The sequence below is a fragment of the Quercus robur genome, chromosome 11 (assembly GCF_932294415.1).
Source record: "Quercus robur chromosome 11, dhQueRobu3.1, whole genome shotgun sequence".
NCBI lineage: Eukaryota > Viridiplantae > Streptophyta > Magnoliopsida > Fagales > Fagaceae > Quercus > Quercus robur.
Genome location: NC_065544.1, coordinates 53,469,624 through 53,484,825, shown reverse-complemented (window position 1 = coordinate 53,484,825; position 15,202 = coordinate 53,469,624). Strand labels below are relative to the sequence as shown.

Sequence of the window (15,202 nt, the reverse complement as noted above, 5' to 3'; positions counted from 1 at the left end):
AAAAAATTTTGGAAAACAACTTTGAAAATAACCCTCAATATGCAAAACACGCGATTTTCGCGACTGAGTTAAGTCGCCAGGGCAAGCCGCCAAAACACTCAAAGACAAAATTTTGAAAAATTTTCTAAGTGTTTTTCGCGACTGGAGGGTCTACCCGCGAGAGAGTCGCGAGCTGAGCCGCCAAAATCTCTGAGTAACCCTCGCGACTAGACTTTCCACTCGCGAACAAGTTGCCAAAAATGACCCGCGAAGACGCGACTGAGTCTCGCGACTTGACTTACCCGCGACTGAGTCGCCAAAACAGGGCAAAACTGGGATTCTTGAAAAATATCAGATTTTTTAACAAAAAACTTTCCAAAAACACCTAAAACACTCAAAAATCTTTTTGCGCTTGAATTAACAAAGATTGAGCATGTGAAAACACATTTCATCAAGTACAATCACACAAATGAATATGGCATTTATTGAACATAAACTTGTGTGTTGTGTGTGGATATCAACAATGAGATAGTCCTTAGTCTAATGTGAAGCTTCAATGATCAATTCAACCAAGGCATACACAATTAGCACTAGATCAAGTGATCCATCTCAATTATAGAAATATGTATATATGACCTCCCACAAAACTTGATAACATATTTTGGAGCTTTACATTTGACTCCATAACATTTGATCATTTTGATCTCTTGAGACAATCACCTCTCATTGTGAGAGTGATATTTGATATTTCACTTTAATGAACAAGCCTTTGGCTTTTTGAATAAACATTCTCTTTAATATAAGGTCGCTTACCCTTTTTCCTAGTCGAATACTAGAATGTGCGACAGGCTTTTGCAGCTCAATATCTCTTTTCATTTGGAGATTTACATTTGGTGAGCTCTTCTTAGCAAAAACAAAAATAAAGAGTGGGAAGATATATAGACACAAGTCTATGCAAGTTTCAAGATCAACATAACCATTCACTAATCATTCATGACAAGTTTGAAGATCTATTTACAACAATCACATAGATTTCAAGATTTCTCCCACAGTGATATGAGTGCAAAGAAACAAGCAATGCTCGAAAATGCACAAAGCCATTAGCACAAAGGTACAAGGCAAAACAAGTCTTGAGACAAAACTCAACAACGTCGATCAAACTTTTTGATTTTCTACTTTTTATGTGGTTTTGGATTTTTACACACACAAACCAAAGACATAAAAGTAAGATCAAAACAAAAACAAAACAATGCATATAAAGATATGCATGATGCACAAATGCATGACAATGAAGCATCTAATGCATGAAGGGTCCTACAAAGATCGAAAGAATTAGATCAAGGACCAAAGGAACAAAAGCTCAACCATAGGAACCCTTCCTCATCCAAACAGAACAATTGTTTGGAATGAGTGTCTCATGAGAAGTGAGACGAGGGTTGGAAGAATGAGAACCGGAGATGCACATAGACAAGAAGTTAAGAGCATTAAACACTTTCTTTAACAACATGCTATTATCACTAACATCCGGTTTATCCTTTTTAGCACAACTTCCAAGAAGCTCAAGTTTTTCTTTTCTTTTGATTCTTTTAAAAGCATGAAACTTAGAGCATTGAGGTCTTAGATGACCAAAGGCACCACAATGGTGACACACAATGTGTTTAGGTCCACTAGGCCTTTTGGGAAGGGATCTAGCAATATGATTTTGTTCCATCTTCAACTTATGACATTGAGGTCTTATATGACCAATCACACCACAATGGTGGCAAGTTGGAACAAACTTAGATCCATCCAAAGCCTTAGGTTGAGACCTAAACAGAGGCTTTGACTTAACAGTCTTTCTCTCCACATTTTGATTTCTTTTGTGTGGAGGAACGTACACCGATTTGTCCTTAGAGGTAGAATACACATTAGGCACAAGATCGGGTACCACAACATGATTGCAACACATATTATCATCCATTTTATCAATGGGTTCAGCAATCAAACACTTGGCATGCATCTTAAGAGATTCATTTTCACATTTAAGATCATCAACAAGTTTGTTAGACAAAACAAGTTTAGCATCCAAGTCTATATTCAAACATTCAAACTCTTTCAGCTTTTCAAGAGAAATTTTAGCAAGTTTTTTATATTTCTCAACCAATTTGTTGGATTCATTGAGCTTAGCAATTAAATCATCATTTTCACAAAATAACTTGCTCAAATTCTTTTGAAACTTCTTAGCATTTTTCTTCAAGAGTTTGTCAACAACACCCATGGATTCAAATAACATGTCATCACACTTATGAGGATTAACACTCATAGAGGCATTTTCACAAACACGTGGCATGTTACATTCATCACCAACCAAATCATGCAAAGAGTCATACAAAGCACAATCCATGGCAAATAAACACAAGGGGTCAAGGATCACACTTAGGTATTTAAACCACAACAAGTGTACCCGCTCTGATACCAATTGAAAGTTCAAAAACGTGTACAAAACACCTTTGAACGTTTAGACCCCCAAAAACAACTTAACCAACTCAAGCAATATGTCAAACAACTAGTGTGCGGAAACTTAACACATGCTATAATAAGAAATTGGTTAAACAACTATCTAAGCCATAACAAAATAAAACCACAGCAGATAAAATAAAGGCAAAGATAGAGAGGAAGGAAGATGCAAACACAAAGACAACACGCGATGTGTTATCGAAGAGGAAACCGAAGTCCTCGGCGAAAAACCTCTCCGCCGCCCTCCAAGCGGTAATCAATCCACTAGAAAATACAGTTGGGATACAAGGACAGCAATAGACCCTCTAAGCCTAATCTACCCAGTGCACCTAAGCCCTCCAAGCTTCTTGCTCCAACGAGGTTGCGCCGAACCTTTTTCTTTTCTAGCTTCCCGGATTCCGCTACTAGACCGTAGCATCAACCAATGAAGATTGGCTCCTTCCTAACTGCTTCCCAGAACTCCAAACGACTGTCTCACAGAGATGATAATGGTGAGAACCAGGTTTGGTATAATGCCTCTCAGGGATTTGACAATGGAGAGGAAGAGAGTAAGGGAATTTGAAGAGACTCTAAGGTATAGATTGTGGGTGAAGCAATCTGATTTTTCTTTAGGGTTTCTCTCTCAAAATTCTCTCTGGAAGCTCTCTTTCAATCGTGGGTTAAAGGGGTATTTATACTGGAGTGGAGAGGAATGTGAAACGTCAGGGTTTAGCAAAACAGGGGTGGCTCGCGGCTTGACCAAGTCGCGAGATCCAGTCGCGAGTTAACCGTATGGCCAGTTGTCCTGTTTTGTCCTGTAGTGCTCCAGCTAGCATGACTGTTCATCTTCCAGCATGCTTGGCACGTGTGCAGCTTCTGGCGGCTTGTAGCCGCGAGTCCACCCACGAGTCCCAGCCGCGACACTTTGTTTTCTTGCACACTCTTGAGCAATCTTCACTCTATCTCACTCACTACCCTTACAACAAACCCACCTAGATACAGGGTTACTAAATGCTGAATTACAAGCAAATTTGGCACGGAATAAAGCCAATTAGATGGTTGAATAAATTCAACCTTACACATGCAACCCAATTGATGCTAGCAACTGTGAGTTGGCAAGCTCCACAATCAAATCTCTAATCCATAGTTCATGACAGGAGTGTAACACTCAATAGAGCATGGTAGCGATCCACAATGGGTTTCCTTGGCAAGGAATTAATTTAGTATGGACTATAATAGGAGAATCATGACTATCTCTAAAAATAATGCCAAGACTTGCGTAATAGGTGGCTTTAAAAAAAGGCTAGTACTATGTCCAGTTTTGAGATGAGGAGAAATAGGATTTGCAGTTGTTGGGCTCACTTAATATTTAAGTTTATGTTTTTTAGCACTGTAAAATGTAAAGATATTTTAGGCTAGTAAACAGTTAAAGTTATTTTGGTAATTAAGTGGGGTAAGAATAAGTGGGGTAAGATATTTTCACAACACTTTTACAATAAATTTTAAGTGGTAGGTTGTTATGAGTGGGCAAAAACATAATTTAAGTTGTGGATTCAAATTAGAACTAATAAAAACTTATTACATATGTTTTGTCATAAAAATGTTGAGAAAATATTATGGACGTAGGTTTTATAAAAAATAATAAAAAATATAAGAAAAAAGGAGTGTTTTGTTTGCAAACAAATATGAACCACATCAAGTAAAATGCCTGTCCACCAGAACTAATAAAACGGTAAAATGAACAAATAAAATAGTAAATGTATTTTAGTGGGTTATTGATTTGTGAGAAGGAGTAGCCTAGTTGTGACATGAGATCGAGGCCAAAATTTTGTCGGCTTCTTTTTCCTCTGTTTGCTTTTCTTATATTTATAGACATGGTGACTTAGTTGCTCATAACCTTACTAAATATGTTAGTCATGTCTTATGGTGTGGATGGAGGATGTTCCAACACGCATAAGCTCTTTTTAATACAACATGCTGATTTGATTTTCAAAAAAAAAGATCTCCAATGTAATTTTTTCTTTAATGAGGAAGAAGCAAAACTAAAGTTTTTTTAGATGGTTGTTCAAATAACTTTGTATTCATCCATTTTTTTTTATTTTTTTAATTGTCAATTAATTTAACTTTCTATGTGGTTCATATATAATCTTGTAAAAAGGTTTGCAAAATTTACTGGAGCTTGTCCACCACAATCCATAGCTACGAATTTCTTCTTTTTCTTCTACTCTTTTTTCTTTCTTAAAAGCTAGCTTCATTTAATTTCGGCCAAAACTCATCAAAATAGGCCGGAATGGCCACAATTACTAACATATCAAACAAATATAAAGGTTAAAAAAAAAAAACTACTAAATTTCTTCTTCTTTTAATTTTCCAAATTAGTTTTAGGCACAAAACTAAATCAAGGTTTGAGCAACATAGTTGGTCTATATCAGAGACATTGCTGATAAGCTCACAAAGAAAGCTGATTAGACTCAACAACTGATTGATCTCAGCCTTAAAAAAAAAAAAAAATTAAAATCCTAACTTTGTTTTTGAAGAAGAAGAAGAAGAGTCTTTGAGATTTAAAAGAAGCAGAAGATGAGGTATAGAGTGCATTTTCAACGAAGGAGTTAGACCCATATTGGATTTTTACTTATCTTTCTCTGCATCTTTTGGTTGGGTTTTAAGAGAATGATGAATTCAATGTGGGTTTTGGGCCTTTTGGCTGAGTTGAGGGAGGGGAAGTGATCGACTTTGTAGGTTGGGGATGGAGAGAAATAATGGAAAAAAAAAATCGGGGCAATAGGGAGCTAAAAATAAACGTTAAAAATAATAATTAAATAAATAACTAAGGTGTAAATTTGTTATACTTGAAAAATTGATGTGCCAAAGTCTCATGAAGTTAACAAAAAGTCCACAACTTCGGCTATATAGTATGTTATGATCATAGTGTCCCACATGGATTAAGTATAAGTTTAACCATGTGTTTATAAGCTCTTGGGCACACTCTCCTTGCAAGCCGGTTTTCAAGTGTGAGTTCTACCCATGGGTTCCTAACATAGTATTTATAACTTTGTTTCTATTTATTTTTGTTTCGAATTGGTTGGGTGCTCTTTTACCTTGGAAAATCATACAGTTACCTCATGGGGAATTAGTCGCGCCTACAAACGATATAAATACTACTGTTGCTTTAGCTTTACTCACGTCAATAGCACATTTTTGTTTAAAATTGTAGTAGATTTTTGTTTTCTTTACGTATATAAATCTAATACCTACGATATTAAACTTTTTAAGTTTTTGTGCTATTAACTACAATGTATGTGCCAAATGTTAAAGAGCTCATATATGGAATGAAATAAATGCATTTATTAATATTGTATTTATCCTTATTTGTGAGTATTAAATATTTATCCTTATGAGTTCGTTTTGAATGGTTCAACAATCTTCTCTTGATTAAGGCCAAGTTTTGGGTCTGTTTTGTCTTTTCTTAGTTGGCTGTTCATTCACCTCCTTAAAGAAAAGTACCAATTTCGTACAATATTGGAAATTTCATTGACCTCCTTTGTATAGTACTTTAATTATTGAAAGAAATACATAATTTTTCGTTGGGACAAGTTAAAAATTAATTCTGTAAAATTTCAGACTTTATCTCTTATAATTGGTGAATATATGCAATACCTACAACGTAACAACTATTCCAATAACAAAGTGTGAAATAATTTAAAAAAAAAAAAAAAAAAAAAAAAAAAAAAAAAAAAAAAAAAACAAACAAACACACACACACGCTTAAACTGACAACTTGTCAAACCCTAAAAACATTCATGACCTATTTATCGTCAACAACTAAACAACTCAAACTCTCAATAATCCTTCCCAACCACAACCTACCAAATTTGGAAGGAAAAAAAAAAAAAAAAAAAATTTTCCCATATACTTTTTTCATGAGAAACAAAGAAAAGAAAAGTTGTGATCTCTCTCCATAATTTGCTTTCCAATTTGTTATACCAATGACATATATTCAAGCAAAGGCAATGTCTTGAGGGACCAAATAAGATTTGTGATACCAAGTGGCTAGAGATTGTTTATGACATTATCATTTATAGACATAGTTTTGAAACCTAGTTCGTTCAAAGAATCGTAAAAGGGAGGTGTTTAAGGTTTTAAAGGTCGAACTAAGGTTGAACTGAGGTCATACCATGATGACATTATAATTAATTTAATAATTATTTTTAAAAAATTAAATTAGTAAAAATATAAAAATTGGCTGAAATATAAATATTTATATTTCAAATGTATTTTTCATATCATAAAATTCATAAGACAAATAAGTAATATTAAATCATAATCAAACATAAATAAATATTGAGTTTTTCAATCAATGGATATATATATTAAATTAATATCCTTAAACTTTTTGTTAAAGATCAATATTCTACGCAAGTCTTCATTTAAATTATCTTAAATCAAATTTAGCCCATTTGATAACCCAATACTTTTTTTTATCATGCCAATCCCATTTAGTATATATGAAATTAAAAAAAAAAAAAAAAAATACAAAAACTGGAACAGGGGCCGACATTGGTTACAATACAAACACAGGCCTTAGCCAATTTAAGAAAGCAATAACTTGTTAAAGACTTGCAAGCATTTGGTAGTTGGTACAAGTGGATGACAGCTAAGCTTGCCTAAGCATTGGGTTGTCCGTCCATTTGCAACAACTTGACCCTTCACTGTGACAGTCAAGCAATGAAGACCTGCAGAAATGGCAAAAATGCAGCGAGAGCGAGAGAGAGAGAGACAGAGACAAAGAAGAAGAATAAGAAGAAATAGAGATGCAATCTCATGGTTTGACAGCACCTTATGGTGGTTGAAGCTTCAACAATGGCTGTAAGTACCCAAAAAAAATCTCTGATCTGAACTTGTGATTGGACCGTTTTATTGATTTTCTTGCATAGGGCAGTTTTACGGGTTGAAAGAATCGTTTTGGTGAACGGTTCATGGTTAACCCGATCGCACCGTACGGTCCGATCCATGTTTCAAAACCATGTTTACAGATTGTCCAAGCACTTCTTTAACGTTGACAACGTTTTGGTTTGGAGGTTCAAGGGCTTTGATTCTAAAAGCTTTTGTTTTTGTTTTGTTGTTTTTTTTTTTTTTTTTGGGGTCTGTTTGTTTGCTGAGAACCCCACGATAAATATTCATGGCTTCAAATCTGATAGTTTCATGGGGGGCTCCTTGGTGGGAAGGATTGGATTCTTCAATGGTAAAGGTTAGCCTAATAGGCTCTTTATCTATGGAGGAAGAGAGATTGCAGATATATATAGAAAAAATAACGCAGTGGGTGTTCTATTTCCAATAGGCACAATTGAACGTTTTGAAAAACCTCTTGATCGGGAATAGGAAGAATCACCACTAATTAAGATAGATTTGAAGAAGGTCCGAATTAATGCTCAATTAGTTGAAGAATAGCAAAATATTAATCACAAAAGGAAGGATAATGTGTACCTAATATGGACTCTTTTTTATTTATTTATGTATGGTGGCAATTGAACAGGTATGGAGTGATTCAGTTAAATGAGGAGAGGAAGAGACCAAGGAGGGAAGAGAGAGAGTTTGGCGTTGGGAAGTTGAAGTAGTGAAGTTTTGAAAGCGTGAAAAGCTGAAGTTGTGGAGTTTTGTAAGCCTGAAAGACAGGAAGACAAAGAGCGGTTTAGCATTAAAGACTATTTAGCTTGGTTGGGACTTTACGGTGGTCAGCGTTAACTGTAATATATAAAGATTGGGCTTTAAAGTGGAGATTAGGTTGAGAATAATTTCTTTTTAATAGTATATTAAAATTATGAAAAAAATTTAGAAAAAAGAAAGGTAATTACGTGGCTGCTGATGTGGCTCGACGTGAGCGTAGCAACATTAATTGCTACGCTTCAGCTTTTAGTATTATATAGATTTTCCCATGCATCATGAGATAGTGACCATCCCTTGGAAATTGAGATCAAAGCACAATATAAGAGAAAATCGATGGTATATTAAAGTCAAAACACATTCAAAATTTAAATTAGCTTCTAACTGTAGTCTATAGTATCCATTTTAACTTTCTTAATTTTAATGCCAAGTGACACATTTATAATACTCAATGAGTAGGCTGAGATGACCATTTCATTATTATTCTTTACTTGATGACCATTTCACTATTACTATTATTGAATATTTTTGTACGTAAGCATAGATGACCTTTTCATTATTACTTCTTTTTCTTTTTTTTTTGCTTCACAACCCTTTCATTATTACTATTATTGAGTGTTTTAGTTTTATTTTTTATTTTTTTTAATTTTTTTTTAATTTTATCTATTAATTTTGATATATTAATATTTAGTAAGTTTTTTCAATTGGTCGCATTAATGTCAAGCTTATGATGAGCAGGTAATAAATACAAACAATTCAAGTCTAAATTTTTTTTTTCATTCTCAAAAAAAAAAAAAAGGATAATTTTCTTTTAGCCATTTTTGTTTTAGTTAGTTTTCCATACAAATTAGATTGTTTATATTTTTGATGTAATTTTTTCTCTTAACTAATGAGTATATTTTTTATATTGTTTCTATTCAGATACTTTGTACACGAAGATCTGGGACATAACAAATTGTAATTAAGTTGAACGATCTGCACCTATCCTCATCCAATTTTGGAGATACTATTAGACCAACTTATTATTTTATTTTGTGATGTATTTAGTAGAATTTCACGGACAGTGATTGTGAATTGATATTATATATGTAATATTCAATTGTGATTTTCAAAATTATATACGTAATAACAGTGTAATGAGAAACTTGACGAAACTAATATCATGAAAGTTGTAAAGGAAAACTATTTTAGTATCTCTAAATGTCCTAGCTAAACTAATGTTCTATATGTTTAATAACCATGTACGGATTATGTACTAGTTTTAGTAATGTGGATGGTGAGGTAGTGGGTTCAAGACCCACTAGGAGTGTCTGAAACTTTTATTTTATTTTTGATAAAATGGAGTGTCTGAAACTTGGTAATAAAGAAGAGGATGTGTTTTTATATGTTTGAGTATTAAGTGTAGTGGCAACATAAATTAATCCATATCCTAAGAGTTTTTCTAAATTACCACTTTCTCACAAATCACAAAGCTTAGCCTTCAACCTAAGATAAACGGATTTTGAATGTACATACACTCAAGGCATTACACTCACATACTAGGCAACCAAATGGACTTTGCAACTGATACAGGCACAAACCAAATTAGAATGTTAGATTCTGTCACAACTGAGAAATAAACATAAATAAGAGAAAAATGGAGAATCATTCTAGATCAAAATAAATGAGAGAGGGTCCTTATGTACTTTTTTCAGTCAATCACCAATTTTTTGTAAACCCAACAATGTAATTCATGACATCAATTGTAAAAATCCCAGTCTAAATCGTCTCCTCTTGATAGGTCCTTTCACTGGGGTTGAAGAAAACGTTCACGACATCAATTATTATTTTCAAAGAAATTGTTTGTGGTCCAAAGAAATAAAAAGAGCAGGATTGGGCCCCCAAAAAAAAGCCCAAGGCTTGCTCAACTTTGCTTAGCAAGAAATCAGTACTAATTGAATGAATTATGATTATTAAAAATTAAATAATAAAAAAATTCTTCACCCAGTGAAAATAAGTAGATGCCTATGTTAATTCTTTTATTTATGCATATACGTTCGGAATGCTAAAAGGCCTAGGCCCAGCTGAGTACAGCATGGCCCAGATTTTATGAGCCAGGGCTAAAAGGCTAGGCTCACTGAGTATTTATATAAATACTCATATCTCCATCTTTTTTTTCCTTCATTGGATCTCTCTAGCTATTTCTGTATCTTTTTCAACAATGGCTCCCGCTAAAGACGATGGGTTTAAGAAACTCGAATGCCTATCACTCGTCTCCAAGGTCTGAAAGAGAATGGCACTGAGTTGCCTAATTACTTTGTCCGTACGCTTCTGACGATAATCCACGCCATTCTTCCTCGAATGTTCTCTTTGGATTACTCGAGCAACCAGTGAAACGAAGACCCGACCTGCGCCTGATTGTCACTTCCGCAACACTGGATGCAGAAAAGTTTTCAGGATGTTTCTTTAACTGCAATATATTTACAATTCCTGGTAGAACTTTTCCTGTAGAGATACTCTACTCCAAACAGCCGGAAAGTGATTACCTTGATGCATCCCTACTTACTGTGCTACACATCCACTTGACAGAGCCTGAAGGAGATATCCTTCTCTTCTTGACTGGTCAGGAGGAGATTGATTTTGCATGCCAGTCTCTTCATGAAAGGATGAAAGGTCTAGGTAAAAATGTTCCGGAATTGATTATTGTACCGGTTTATAAGTGAAATGCAGTCAAGGATATTTGAACCTGCACCTCTGGGGAAGAGGAAAGTGGTAGTTGCTACCAATATTGCCGAGGCATCTTTGATGATTGATGGAATATATTACATTATTGATCCTGGTTTTGCAATGTAGAATGTGTATAACCCGAAGCAAGGGCTTTCACAAGCTTCAGCCAAGCAGTGAGCTGGGTGTGCTGGGCGTACGGGGCCTGGGAAATGTTATCGCCTCTACATTGAGAGTACATAACGCTATGAGATGTCCCCTACTTCAATTCCTGAAATACAGAGGATAAATCTTGGGTTAAATACGCTTACCGTGAAAGCTAGGGGGATAAATGATCTTCTGTCTTTTGATTTCATGGATCTGCCTTCACCCCAAGCTCTCATTATGCCATGGAACAGTTGTACAATCTAGGAGCTCTTGATGAGGAAGGGCTTCTGACCAAATTGGGCCAGAAAATGGCTGAATTTCCTCTTGAAACACCATTATCTAAGATGCTGCAAAGTAATAACTTTTCTAGGCCCTGGTGTTTTGAGACTTTGTTCGGTACAGATCATTGAGGAGGGCACAGGATATGAGAAAAAAAGCTAATAACCATCATGGACAAATATAAATTGAACATAGTGACTGCAGGGAAAATTTTTACAAAGATCCGAAAGGTGAATACTGCAGGGTTCTTTTTCCATGCATCTAGAAAGGACCCACAAGAGGGCTATAGGACCCTAGTAGAGAACCAACAATTCTATATACATCCAGGCAGTACTCTTTTCCAGAGGCAACCTGACTGGGTCATCTACCACGAGCTGGTGATGACTACAAAGGAGTACACACGAGAGGTCACAGTTATAGATTGGCTCGTGGAACTGGCCTAGAATTTTCAAGGTGACAGATTCTACAAAGTTGAGCAGGCGAAAACGACAAGAAATGATTGAGCCACTTCATGACAAACATCACGAGCCAAATTCTTGGCATTTGAGTAAACGCTGGGCTTGAGATGTCTCGATGTCATTCATTTTGATTATGGGTATTGCTGTAAATCGGAATGGTGCTATTTGCACGGTTGTCCTCATTATTTGATGTGATGCATTTGGTGGGAGATAAAGAACAATTTCAAATCTTAAACTATTCTTTTTTAAGACTCTTTTGGACTAGGTTGTAGTGTTAGTTTTTTGTTCTTTTGTTTCAGTTCATGGTTTAATGGACTTTTGTACTTTATGCGCTTGATTTTAATGTAAAAGGGAGCTGCAAGTTCTATTTAGATTATTGTTACATTACATGAACTTTATTGTATTATTGTTACACTACATGAACTTCATTGTAAAAGGGAGCTGCTAGTTCTATTCAGATTTTAATTTCATTTGTTCTACAAAATAATGTTGTGCATGCATCTAACATAAAAATCAGGAGAAAAAAAGGCCAATTCATTAGAAGTTATAAAGGAATCCTTTTATTGCTCTCCTGCATTCAGTCATCCTAACTTGTTTCATGAGTTATCTTAGCAAGCACATATTTGTATGGCATATATACCTCAAAAAGATTTTCAGGACTCTCCATTGCTTGACCAAACCAGCCTAGTGACATATCTGAGCAAATATATCATTATGGGGAAGACCAGCAGCAGAGAAAAGCGGCCCTCTAGCAATGGAGTTGATGACATCAATTGTAGAAATCCCTGTCTGTATCATCTACTCATGATAGGTTCTCTCGCTGGGGCTGAAGAAAACGTTCATAGCTTCCATTATTGTTTTTGAAGAAAATGTTAATTACTAATTAAAAATCAGAAAATATCACACAACGGAACCCCACTTCAAAATAGAATGTAGCGTGAGGAAGACCAGCAGATTGTCCTTATATGCAAAAAAGATGTTCATAGCACAAAAATAATACAGCAATAACAAAGAAAACTTTCGCTGCAATGATGCATGGCACACACCCCTCAATCAAAGGCTTTAAGCCTTAATAGTGGAATTCAAAAAAGAACTTGCACCATCTATACAACAACATTCCCAAGCATGACTCATGCATTTAGAACTGAAACTAGCTGCAGATTTAGCGTAATAGCTTCTCACAACTCTCAACTAAAAAATATTGTCTCTAATACTTGGAAGCCATGTAAAATTTGCAAATATATTAAATATTTCTAAGTATTAGAACCACAAAGCTTCGTGCATCCTGACCCTGACCTTTTTAAAAAAAAAAAAAATTACAGTATATGATATAGCCTCAGTGCAAATTAATGGCATAAATATTTTACATTACCTCATGAAGAGCATCATCATAAGAACTCATATCCATAAGTATGACAAGAACATGCTTCCCAATTCAAAAGCCAAATATTCAGCAGTAGTAAGAACTATACGAGGAGTGATAATACATTCAATTGTAGGGTCATTTGCCTGTAAAAGAGCACATCAGAGGACACATTTTATGAATGCAATTCAGACACTGTATTACTGAACTTATAACAGTAATAGGTATATCACAATATGGTCCATATGCAGATTTCAAATTATACCAGGTTCAGAAAGAGCGTCACACTCTCCATAGAGCCATTTTCGTCAAAATCATGTGTGAAAAACTGTGCAGTCTCCATATTTATAACCATAGCTACAAATACAATGGCAAAATTGTCCTCTTCTGCATTCTGTAAATTAATAAAGTAGGTCAGCATAATCACTTAAAAGTTAGGGGGGATGGAGACAAAAACAAGAAGTTCAGAGACAGTAACAAAAGTGGTGATGTAAGAAGTAATTAACTCAATTAATTCTAAGGAAAAGGAAACAACTGGATCAGGAAGTAAAAGAAATTGAGATTCCTATTTCCTAGGAAGGTATATAATTCTAGCACTACATGAATTTCATTGTAAAAGGGAGCTGCTAGTTCTATTCAGATATTAACTCCATTAGTTCAACAAAATAATGTTGTGCATTCATCTAAGTCTGTCTAACATAAAATCAGAAAAAAAAAAGGACGATTCATTAGCAGTTATAGGGGAATCCTTTTATTGCTATCCTGCATTCAGTCATCCAGCTTGTTTAATACTTAGTTATCTTAGCTAACACATATTTGTATGGCAGATATACCTCAAAAAGATTTTCAGGACTCCAATCGCTTGACCAAACCAGGCTGGCTACATATCTGAGCAGATATTTCATTATGGGGAAGACCAGCCGCAGAGAAAAGCGGTATCTTTTTTCCTCTATCAATGGAATTGATGACAACAATTGTAGAAATCCCTGTCTGTATCAGCTCCTCATAATAGGTTCTGTCACTAGGGTTGAAGAAAACATTCATGACATCCATTATTGTTTTTGAAGAAAATGTTCATGGTCCAAAGAAATAAAAAGAGTGGGATTGAATTGTATAATTCATTGAAATAACCTATCATGGAGGTCCTGTTGCTTTTAGCCTAACATAAAAACAAAAGTTTCTAATTCCATATGATACTTCTAGCTAACTGCACATACATCAGCTTGGTCTTGAATTTTTTAGTGTCCTCTCTAATTAAGTCATTTCACCTGATAGATAATTCCAGATTCAAAACTTTCTTTTATATTGGTAAGATAGATGCGAACTTATTGGGCTTAATTCAAACTTACAATCTCACCCTTCATTCCATTAATGTGGGAAGAGGAAGTGCCATTTAAGCTCAAGCTCATCAGCAACTCTATATTCAAACAAGATCGAAGAATGGTTGAGGTGAAACTTAAAGATGATAGTGATAAAACTTAAAGCCAAAGCTCCAAGTTTCCAGACACAAGTGAACTAATACATTAACAAGGTAAAAACTGTAAACAAATAGGAGCCTTCAGTAGATTTATCCTCAAAAGCAAACAAAAGCTGCTCCACCTTTGACACTATAAGAAACAAAACTTTTACAAACAAAGAGAACCATATGCCATGGGCTTGGGAAGCTAAATATTTTCCACTAAGACACTCAAATTTTTTAAAACAACAAAAGAAATAAAGATTGAAAATACTAACAAAAAAGTCCTCTCTACCACCATCAACAACCCAGAGAGCAAAGTTGAATCCCTACCGTGACAGCAGGACTCACCACAGACGGCGTCAATTGTAAGGACTCAATTTGTAACGATTTCAAACCGGTCTTGGGTTCATACATTAAAAGGCCTAAACAATAAAATTTGTAGAGTGTGGGTGTTCAAGAACTAGATTAACTTTTTAAAAGTAAAAAGATTCAACCTCACGTTTATAGATGGATTAGAACCGATATAACAATCTGTTTTTCTTTGAAACAAGTACAGTTTTTTGGTTTTCAAGCTTTTTTCCTGAGTGTTCTTTGTGTTTTTCTCTATGTTCCGATCCTTTTCTGCATGCTTTTCTTTCATTTTATATACCGCACTCTTCATACCATCTTCACCACACA

General features: G+C 34.9%; 1 protein-coding gene and 2 pseudogenes across 7 annotated transcripts in view; 2 read left to right on the top strand and 1 right to left on the bottom strand.

Moving 5' to 3' along the window:
• Positions 1–9,316, top strand: part of LOC126706120 (disease resistance protein RPV1-like) — a 34,855-nt gene extending 25,539 nt beyond the window's left edge. For all 7 annotated transcript variants that reach the window (XR_007648519.1, XR_007648516.1, XR_007648518.1 and 4 more), the window contains one exon: positions 9,037–9,316. The gene's annotated coding sequence lies outside the window, so the exon portion shown is untranslated. The remainder of the gene's footprint in view (positions 1–9,036) is intronic.
• A 1,096-nt stretch (positions 9,317–10,412) lies between these two features.
• LOC126705235 (probable pre-mRNA-splicing factor ATP-dependent RNA helicase DEAH5) lies at positions 10,413–11,808 on the top strand (annotated as a pseudogene).
• A 1,137-nt stretch (positions 11,809–12,945) lies between these two features.
• Positions 12,946–14,118, bottom strand: LOC126705234 (V-type proton ATPase subunit B 2-like; annotated as a pseudogene).
• Positions 14,119–15,202: the final 1,084 nt, after the last annotated feature.